The sequence below is a fragment of the Sinocyclocheilus anshuiensis genome, unplaced genomic scaffold, assembly GCF_001515605.1.
Source record: "Sinocyclocheilus anshuiensis isolate Anshui unplaced genomic scaffold, SAMN03320099.WGS_v1.1 scaffold1644, whole genome shotgun sequence".
NCBI lineage: Eukaryota > Metazoa > Chordata > Actinopteri > Cypriniformes > Cyprinidae > Sinocyclocheilus > Sinocyclocheilus anshuiensis.
In genome coordinates, this window is record NW_015557451.1 from 153728 (window position 1) to 165108 (window position 11381).

The 11381-nt window shown below is 35.6% G+C and overlaps 2 long non-coding RNA genes across 2 annotated transcripts; both read right to left on the minus strand.

Annotated features, from left to right (window-relative positions):
* Positions 1-3002: 3002 nt before the first annotated feature.
* LOC107679262 (uncharacterized) lies at positions 3003-5929 on the minus strand. The gene is made up of 3 exons (XR_001633027.1): positions 5859-5929; positions 3203-3300; positions 3003-3124 (listed from the first exon to the last, which is right to left on the minus strand). It is a non-coding gene; the product is annotated as an uncharacterized LOC107679262 (long non-coding RNA).
* A 4204-nt stretch (positions 5930-10133) lies between these two features.
* LOC107679263 (uncharacterized) lies at positions 10134-11381 on the minus strand. Its single transcript, XR_001633028.1, has 3 exons — positions 11319-11381; positions 11092-11188; positions 10134-10207 (listed from the first exon to the last, which is right to left on the minus strand). It is a non-coding gene; the product is annotated as an uncharacterized LOC107679263 (long non-coding RNA).

Consider the following 11381-nt stretch of genomic DNA (forward strand, 5'->3'; position numbering starts at 1 on the left):
TGGACTGTTCAACTGCAACACCCGCTGACTGCAATGATAGAGCTTGGAATAGCCAGGACAATTTTTAATAGGGATGCACCGATAACACTTTTTCCAGTACTCACCCAGTACCGATACTTTTATTTTTGGTACTTGGCGATACCGAGTACCGCTACTGATATTTTTATTGCATTTTTTAAATATTGGGTACAGAAACCAAAAGAGTATGTATAATGTTAGTTGGTTAACTTCATTTATCAACCAATCACGCGCTTTGCTGTAATAATGCAGAGAACCACTCTATATAAATCTCCTAACTGTGATATTTTCAGAAATAGTAGCCACGTTTTTTCATCTGAAACGTGCTTCGATTTATATTCCAAAGCCACTCAAATAATGCAGAAACACTCAAGCAAACCCAAAAACGAAAAATTCTGTCATAATTTACTTACTATCATGTTGTTCAAAACCTGTATGTCTTACTTGCTTCTTTTGAAAAATTCAGTGTGTTTTGCCCAAATAATGGAATAAAATTACTAAAACTGAAATAAAAATAAAGCCAAATTGAAATATAAAAAAAGAACAATAAAAACTAAAACCTATAAAACAAACAAATATAAAAATAGAAGCTAATTCAAAATATTAATAAATACTATAGTATTATATAAATACTACTAAAATAACACTGCTTTTCTCTTTTTTTCATTTTTGCTTATTTTTGTCCCTTTTTATTTTTTTCTACATTTTACTGATCGGATTGATTTACTGATAAATTAAAAATTACACTGATCATTAATAGCTAATGATCCATTTTAGTGTAAACTGTATTTGAACACAACAATGGTCCTTCATCCTTCAACAATCGTCTCATGAGTCACCAAAAAAGTGACCGAAAGCAATGTGTTTTAATTAATTAGAGACATTACTGAAGATGGACTTGATGCAAGTGTGAGCATGGTTGAAAAACATAATCAGATGTACTCAAATGGCAAACAACTATACAATCAGCTTCAATTTCAGGTGACAGATGTCAGGACAGGGTTTTCAGACCAAAATAAAAATAGGTCCTGTGTAATATCTTCAGTCTGTGTTGTGCACAGAAGTACCTGGTAGACAGATGTAGGTGTATCAGTGAAGTTGGCGGTACCGCAGTCAGACAGTATATAGACACATACAAGAGCGACCTCTGAACTTGAGAACAGGCCATGCTCCACCTGCACAGGACGACCCTTGAATTGCGTCCGCGCCACATTCTGGATTCTCACAGTACCGGGACAGGTGCTTTGACACACTACATACCTGATTCAGAGGGAACTTTTAAAACTTTCCACCAAAACACAGCTTTATTTTTGTACATATAACAATCAAAAAAAAAAAAAAAAAGGCCTAAATTAAGATTCATGTATTTGAATTGCATAAAAATTCCGTTCATTTGGATAACGCAGTTTTAACATAAACTAATAAACTTAATGTGATGAATATTTGTCATGAATATTTGTACATAAATGAAACAGGTAAGGCTTCTGCACTCAAAAAAAATCATGGCATAGTTTATTAACTTTGCATCTATTTGATTTTCTTTAAATAATCATATTTCCAAAATGCATTTATTGAAATAGTTTAGAATAAGCATAAATCTGTTAATTGTGTGAAAATAATTGAATTCAATACCGTTAAAAATATAAAAATGGCTAGCTGTGGGACAAGAAATATTCATTTAGTTAAAATGTATGATATTAGAACAAATGTATTGATAAATAAATAAACCTGGTTATTGTGTATTGAAAACACATTCAGTTCATTAGTACCGTTACAGAAATCTCACTGCCGTGGTAAAACTAGGTGGTGTCTGTAGAACAGTAGCAGTAACTGAGGTTATTATTGTTATATTACGCACAGAAAATGGCTATAAACATTCTGGTCCTCAAAAATATCTCGTGCTAACTCATTGTGTTTACAGTTATAAACTGCAAATAGAGTGGCCATATGTATGTGAGCTGTTCAGAGGACTTTGTACCTTGGATATCTCTGCATGGTTACAATCAACGCTGTGCCGTCGCTATGTGCTTTGTGCACATTGTATGTGAGTGTTTGGTCATTTATTCTGGATCCCAGGTTCCACATCCGTAAGAATCACTCCCTGGGACAGAAACCTACACAGTACCGCAGGTCAGAACACACACCTGCAATATGGTGAAGAAGAACTCTGTTGACACATACATGCAAATACAGCTGAGTTGAAAAAATAACATGAACAACAGATATGGCTAAAACGGCTCCTGTGCCACGTGTCAAAGTAGTGAAAGCGCCTGTAAAGCATAATGCTGTTTACCTTAGAGGTATGATTTGTTTTAATTGTATTAATGAAATTAAGCTTTCATTATTTGCATGAAAATGAATTTTCCTCCCTAAATTCTCATTACTGTAATATATGGGTGTTTTACTTTCAAGGTTGTTTGTCTCATCATTCTCAGTGATCAATGAAAAGCTTTTACTGCTTGACTGGATAAGGGTAATATAGTTAACTAAAACTAAAACCATAAATCAAATAATTTTTACTTTAAATAAAAATAAATATTTACTGAAAAAAAAAAAGTCAAACTAGCTGCCAAACAACATTTCTTTAATTCTTCTAATTCTAAATATATAACGAAACTATGGTAGTATATCAATAATATTAAAATAACACTGGTCTGGACAAAATACTTTTAGTTATTATTTTTTAATGTATTATGTATCTGTATAAATTATAGGCAATACAACAAATGCTACTATTATATATAAACAGTTTATTATTTAAATGATATATGCTGTATTGCAGTACAGTAATGAGACTGAACTCAAACAGTGTGTGTTTGTTTTGACAAAAGAGTCATAATGCTGTTCAGTGCTGGAGGCCATAATATTTAACAGGTTTATTGACTAACCATGAGCCAACAGGCCAGGAAACTGTGTAATGTGTTTATGGTCTTCAGTCTCAAGGTTCCAGATAATAATCTGTGATGGTACTGTGAGGGGCGGGACAAAATGCCACAATGTGACCTGTGAAATGTAGTCCTGGCTGCAACCCAAGGTAGCGCGCAGGTACTGGAAGGATGCTGTGCTGAAGAGTTCAATGTGAATGATTTCACTTTGATAGGGGTATCTGTAAAAACCAAAGAGATTGATATAATAGATAGTAAAGACTCAGGGTCACACGTTTGGGTAAATTATTTAACATTACCTGCAGAAGAGCAGTAAATACTGAGAGCTGATCTCTACGGCTTGTATAGAGACACAACTCCACCTTTAGCATTGAATATTGCCGCCTCTCCTCCATCCCTGCAAATGAGAATTGAAGCAAGAAACAAGAAATAGCATCAAGGTATGGCTTCACATATAATATTTGTTCAAACATTTTTTACCAGTCGTAAATTAGTTTTTTAAAAGAATTCATTTTTCAAGAATCCTAAAAGCCACAAAATATTAAGCAACATAACCGTTTAATTGTATTATTATAGAAGAAGGTCTCTTGAGCTGCAAATCAGCATATTAGAATGATTTCTGAAGGATCACGTGACACTGTAGACTGGAGTATTGATGCTGAAAATTCAGCTTTGCCATCACAAGAATAAATTACATTTTAAAATATATCAAAACAGAAAACCATTGTAATGATATTTCACAATATTTACTATCTTTACTGTAATTTTTAATCAAATAACTTTTAATTTTGGTGAGCGAAAGAGATTTCTTAAAGGGGTCATATGATGCTATTTTAAAGATCATTATTTTGTGTAGTTGATGTAACAGAATATGTTGACATGCTTTAATGTTCAAAAAACACATTATTTTTCCAATACTGTACATTATTGTAGGTCCTCTATTCCCCGCCTCTCTCAAACACGTAGTTTTCAAAAAAGCCACCTCCTTTGACAAGCGCAGTCTGCTCTGATTGGCCAGCTGACCCAGTGCATTGTGATTGGCTGAACACCACAAGCACGCGTCGGAAATGTAACGCCCCTTACCATAATCGCTTCAGCTTTCAAAGTAAATATCAAGACAGTTAATAATGTTGTTAGTCGCTCTGATTCAGAAGCCCCAGATTGTCATAGCAAAGGGAATTGACCCCCTTTTTTTTTTTTTTGAAATAGCCTTTGTGCATCGTCTATAAAATGCGTTGCACAAATTCGAACATCTAGGTTGTGCTGTTCTGTTGTAAATAAATCTTAACCAATGATTCCTAATTGCATCTACAAATAAAGTGCTTTTGCACTGAAACACACAGCGTCTCCCTGACATGGCTGCATCAACACTACTGCTGTTCCTGAAACCACGCCTTCTTTCTTTGCGTGCACATTTGGGCGGCATTATGCTAATATTTCCACATAGTGACGTAGATATGTGGGGGTGTGTTAGAACGAGCCGTTTTAGGAGGGCGTGGTTGACTCTTAACTTTTATAAAGAATATCTCTTTGGATTTGAGACTTTAGTCTTTGCAACTTTACAGATCTTCTTTATGCACCAAGAGCTTGTAACACTCCAAAGAGAAAGGAAAACTTGAAATCGCATCATATGACCCCTTTAAAAAATCTTTTTAAAATCTTACCAACCTCAAACTTTTGAATAGTAGTGTATATATTTTCAAGATTTTTATGCATGTGACATGAGTAACAGTGCTGCGCTTTAATTACTCACAAGTTGCATGTTTGATGCCAAGCCCAAAATAGTTTTTAACTGAGCCATCCTTTATTAACATCCTCTTAATCAAAGCCTCTGTTACATTATGGCACGTTCACAAAATAATTTGTGCTGAAATGTGGCACAGAAACAAGTTCAGATTGAAATACATTTCAGCTGCTTTTTCCTAACATTGGGATCCTTAGGAGACCAAGCAGCGCAGCAGGTGCTACATGCAAATGGACACAGCACAAAGTTTGGCACACTTTCCCATATCTTTCTCTTATCATACTTCTTCCAATGTTTAGTAATAATAGCATCTATCCTATGGGTAAAGTTTTTGAACTCTCAACAGGAGTCACTGACGTGTAAATGTGGGCAGTTTGCTTAAATGTATTCATCTATCTGTGGTCAGAAAGCTGCTGAAGTATTAAAAAAAAACATTTGCAGCTTAGTTTCATTTTGAACTGGGGAGGAAGTTTGGGGTTCTGTCAGTATGTTTCCACAGTACAATGAACTCTTTTAGCACAAAGTATTTGATTTCTCATGACATGGCTCCTGCTGTTTTTTATAAATTTTTTGACAGAGACTGTAGAGAGGACATAGGAAATCATTAGGGAGAGAGAGATAAAAAAAAGGGAACTGGCATACAACAAGGGCCATATCCTGATCGTTATTCCTCGTATAATGCTGCATGTGTCCATAGCTCTGATAACTACTGTTATATTAATAAATTTAAACTTTCATATTACTAGTCAACCGAATTGGGTGTATGTGCATGCATGTGATGCTTCCAGCTTAATCACATTAAGAGCAAAGGTTCATTACTCCTTTCAGTCATCTATCCTGATTAATCCATGCTTTTTAATCATGTAATGAAATATGAGAAAGATAAACAGCCTCTGGGAAAGCCTTTACACAATTTTTCTTTTTTTATAGCTACAGTGTTACACGAAACCACCGACAAGAAAAATAACCAGTAGCGCAAACACGTACACACACACACACACTAGAGCTGGGTGAGAAGCAGACCCTTAAATAATACATTGTGTGACCAGACAATATAAATCAGTCCGAGAACAGCGGCATTGTTTTCACACATGGCTGGAAATTGGATATGTACTGTATTATTATGTGAGAGCGCATTTGTTATTTAAGAACAAAATACTGAGATGATTAATTAATTTAAATGTGCATGTGGTTATGTGTGCTGTAATAACCTGTAGGCGAAGAGAACATAGTCTTTAACAGAGTGACGAGACACTAAGATGGACTGATCTTTGTGGATGGGCTCAAACTCGAGGGTGAGGTTTACACAACACAACAGTGAACAGGATGCCACAAGATCAAACACCTAGGAGCAAAATAAAAGACATACAGAGGAAGAGAAACATTGATGATGTCAATGACTGTTAATTGGTTAAATGCAAGTTACCATATACAGTAAAAACTTAATGGATGAATATCACATTATATGTAATTTTACAGTAAAATACTGTCAAACTGATGTTTTTATGCAGGTAAAAACTGTAAATTACCATGTAAATTATTGTTATCACATAAGATTACAATTTATATAGTTAGTTTATTAAAATGTTTGTTATCAGTAATTTACATTAGAGTGTTTTTGTTACATTTTATATTATTTAGTCAGTGTTTATTGCATATAAGTTATGTATATTAGTTATATGTATTTAGTACTCTAATTCATCATGTGGCACCTGTATTATTAAAGTGGTTATCAGTCAATTTTAAGACAAAAGGCTGATTTGGTAGTTCAAGTAGATAAAATATATATAAAATTATATAAAAAAAACATGGAATTTTTAAATGCAATTTATTTAAAAATATGCCATTTTTACTGTACATTTAACAGGATTTTTTTTATTTTTTTTGCTGTACAGTGTACAGAACATATAAGAAGACTGGTCCGGTTTCACCTTAACCAGGTGACTTCCATCATAAAAAACCACCAGCAACCGTCCATCGCAGGCAGTTGTGATCACAGGAACATCCAGAGAAACCTTCTCCATGTACAGCACCTTCCCAGAATCCACCTCTCTCACCTGCAGGCAGTGGCCCATCTGTAGCACTAGCACACTGTCATCCAAACAGAGAGGGTGAGCCAAGTCAGCAGCCCAGTCTACTGCAGATCCATAAGCTCTTGGTAAGGACCTCGCGGGTCTTGTTTGCTCATCCAGATGCCACAGATTTAGCAATCCATCAGAGGAGCATGAAACGATGTCATGCCGACCATGAGCAAGAGCTGTCACAGCACTCATATGACCTAGTTAAATATGAGTCAGGATGTTAAGGACAGATCATTCAGCCATTATGTGATAAAGAATCTTATTTTAGAGTTCTATGCATTGGTCATAAACCACTGCAGGTTGTAGATCTGTTCACTCGTGAGGTCAATCTGTAGGCCAAAATGGAAGAATAATTCCCCATGGGTTCCCTATGGAGTTTTCTATGGGTTTTCAGAAAGGCAGAAATTTTACAGAAATTGTAAAATAACGTGTGGTTGAAAACACTTCAAAAGACTTGTTGTTCTGCAACAAACAGTACATTCCACACAACCAATTCTCAAACGTGAATTTTGAAACCACTGCCTTAAAAATGCTAACAAGACAGCTGTGTGCTTAATTCCACGTGACACCTCATTTGTCGAACCGCATAAATTCACTTCCTTCTTCTGCTTGCAGAAAGCGGGCAGTAGTGTTGGCACTATGAATAAAATCCATATTAGCAGTCCATGTATTCGAGAATTGCAAGAAATGTGTTAAGAAATCAAAAATAAAATAAGCTAGCTTTCTTTAAAAAGCGAATCTCTGGGAGTGATTTTAGATGAGGTTTGTAGAGGTTTTCACTCCTCACAACACACTGTCCTAGAAGAATGATAGCATGTTGAGCAGTGTCATTTCAGCATATCATAGTATTTATTAGTTATATTTTGAAGTAGCTTTTATTTTTCCATTTTTGGTTTTCATCTTAATTTTAGTTTGTTTTAGTCATTTTGTTATGTGTTATTTTAATATTTCTTATTTATTTTTATTTCAGATTTAGATTTAGTAAATTTATTACTTACACTTTTTTTCAGTTTCTCTTTTTAAGTTTCAATTTTTCTTATAAAAAATATATACTGTGTTTATATTACATTTTATTTCAATTACTGAATTGAACTATTTTAATAGTTTTAGTTAACAATAACAACACTGATGTAGAGTTTATTTTGTCATTTCAAAGCCAAACTGTTCCCTACTTTTTGTGTGAAGCACCAGTTTATGTGCTTGTCAACTGACCTCATTGGACAACCGCTGTAGTATGTATCTGGTAACTTAACTTATATTTTTTAAGCATACAGTTAATTCAAAATTCACACATAGGAGTTATGACTGTGTGTATTTTATGTCTCTTCATGTAATATTGACCACAGACCTTAATTTACTCATAAATCTGAAACCATCATTTTAAAACCCCCTAGGACAGTGGTTCCCAACCTTTTTCAACTGGCGGCCCACACAACCAAACACATATGTTTCCGCGGCCCACTGCAAAAAAATTAACTGACCCCGCTATTTGTTGGGTTAATAACGGAGTACTCAGAAGCTAGATTGTTAACTGTCTTTATTGAATGAACTGGCAATGAACAATAAATGCATTCAAAATATCAAATATGGCTTCGGCAGTTGATTGAGTCGGCAGCGACTTACAGAAAAGGAAATCCTCTTGTAATTCTCCGTTATGTACATACCGTACATAAGCAATGAGGTTGGAAAGGTTTGCTATATCGGTCGATTCATCCAACTGTAGGGCATAAAAGGGACTCTATCGAATGTTTTTAACCAACTTCTGACTTATGTCATCTGCCATTTCATTTACTTTTAATAGTAATTGGCGGCCCCCCTGCAGTGGGCCGCGGCCCACAGGTTGAAAACCACTGCCCTAGGATATTCCCAAAGAAACCCAAGGCTCTCAGACTACAGTCTGACCAGTGCCATTGAGAATAATGTGTCATGTATGATTTTACATGTATATGGCACTTAAAATACACTTAAAATCTAAGAATCAGAACTTGGACATACATTAAGCCAAAATCACTGACTGAATGGTGATGGTGGGAAACTGATCCTCCAGTAGATCCCCAGAAATTCAATATGTGTACCTGAAAGGAGGGTGTGTACGAGTCCACCTGGAGGAAACAGACAGGTGTAAGAGGGCACGAGAACTGGTAGAGAAGAGCTCTTGCACAGTGCCAACAGATCATGCAGAAAAGAGTATTGTCTTGGGTCACCTGAAACAACACGTACATAGACATATGACTTCATGTTTGACATATATATACTGTATATATATAAATATTCTTTTATGCTCCTCATAAGAAATAAAGTCATACAGAAACGACATAAGGGTGAATAAATGATGGCAGAATTTACATTTTTGGGTGAACTATCCCTGTATTCCCCATTTTTACATTTATTTATGATAGAAATTTTAATATTTCTCTCTCTCTCTCTCTCTCTCCCTATATATATATATATATTTATATATATATATATATATATAATAGAAATAAACTCAAAACATAATTTTATGTATATATGGCACATTATTTTTAGACTATTTTAACTCCATAATATCAAACAGCTATTTCTGCAACAAAAAAAACAAACAAAAAAAAAACTTGTTTGCTGAGCTCATAATCATACTTCTCTGGAATGACGGCAGCTTTAAGGGCCTCCTCGACATGATAGATGGACAGAGCCCACAGTTTATGCAGCAGGAACTCGTAGTTAAACAGACACTTTGTGAGTAAAGGAATAATCTGCTTGGAGTGGATGTAATGATACGGCAAACAGTGGAGCTTGCGCAAATTAAATTCATAGCACCTCCTTCCCTTCTCTTTCTTGATCCAGGCTAGCGGCTGAAAACTTGACTGTTTGGGACGTTCCCATTAAAGTAATCTGCAAAGTCTGTATGTACAGCTTTTATTGAGTCTGCTGTTGGTGCGTATCGCTGCAGGACGACACAGGCGAACTCTGTATGAGTCCAGCGCAGCACCCACGTGCCGTCACTTTCCACTTCTGTGACGTACCCCTTCAGACCATGCAGCAGTCGTGCCACAAATGCATAAGGCACTGGGGAGTATTCAGAAACGGGATGGGTCTGATGATGCAAAACCACCATCTCACGTATGACATGATCATCGCGCCCCAAAAGCACCAAAAGTTCCTCCTCTGTGACACCAGAACAGGACAGTGATATGAGCAAAGCCGTGCGTCGCACCAAACACAGCCCATGTTCTCGCTCCAAACTAACAAAAAGGTTTATTTGGATCCGTAGGGATTTTGAGACTCTCTTTTGGTGTGAAGTAACTCGATTTCCTGGTCTCAGCATAGGCTACATTGAGGTAGAGAGGGGATGGACAGGATAGACAGGACTGGAATAACAGGCTCCACTGGTTTTCAGTCAGTTGGCAAAAATCTGATGCTAGTCTTGACACCAGTCCTGATGTAATGTCCTCATGGTTAAGGGCGGGTAGGGACAGGACACTGACCTTAACTTGGGACTGGAAAAAAAGAGAAAGAGACAAGAAACTGACTGCCCTTAAAAAACAATCATTCCTTTGATCATTATCTTCACTATATATATATATATTTTTTTTTTATAAAATAACATCTTTATAATTAAATAAAATATTTTCTCTAAAATATTTAATATTTAAAGTGCACCAGACTGGGCCATATTCAGAACTATACTACCAATCAAAAGTCTGGTATTTAGTTTTGTTGTGCGTTTTTTTTTTTTTTTTTAAGAATTTAATTTATTTAGAATTTATTCATCAAGGACCCATTAAATTGATAAGAAGTGATAGCAAAGACATTAATTATGTTACAAAAGATTTCTGTTAAAAAAACCGTAGTGTTACAAAAAGTGTATTTAGACAAAACAGTGTTACAACATTTTTTTTTTTCAAATAAATGCTATTCCTTTTCACTTTCTATTCATCAAAGAATCCTAAAAAACATGTATTCACAAAAATATTATGAAGCAAAACTGTTTTTAACTGATGATAACAACAAATGTTTCTGAGCTCAAAATCAGCCAATCAGAATGATTACTGAAGCATCATGTGACACTGAAGCCTGGGGTAATGGCTGCTGGAAATTCAGCTTTGCCATCACAGGAATAAATTACATTTTAAAATACAGTGAAAGAGAAAACAGTTATTTTACTGTATTTTTTTTAAATGCAGCCTTAGTAAGCATAAGAGACTTAACATCTCAACGACCCTAAACATTTGAATGGTAGTGTAAATCCTCTATGACCCATCTGCTTACATGTAGAATAAGAGCACATTTAGATTGCGTGCTGGCAGACAGAACAGTGAAGACGTTTGGCACTGCAGTAAGGTATTACTAAGCCAGGAAATGTCAGCCTCGTGTTCCTTACTCAGATTATCCAGACCATCCAGCACCAGGGTCAAGGGCCAGTTTTCTGTCACCAGGCCCAACAATGAGCACAGCTCACTGGATAACTCTGACAGTGACTGTGAGGAAAAAACATAGACTGTATTTCATTGTGCAGCACTATCTGTGAGATAGTCAAGCAATCTCACAATATCATGTATCCAATACGGTGAATTGAATATTTGATTGGTTTTTAAAGTGTTTATGTACCTCAGATATCTCTGTTTTGAGGCTATAGATGTTGGCTAACTGCAGACACAGGGTCTGGAGGAG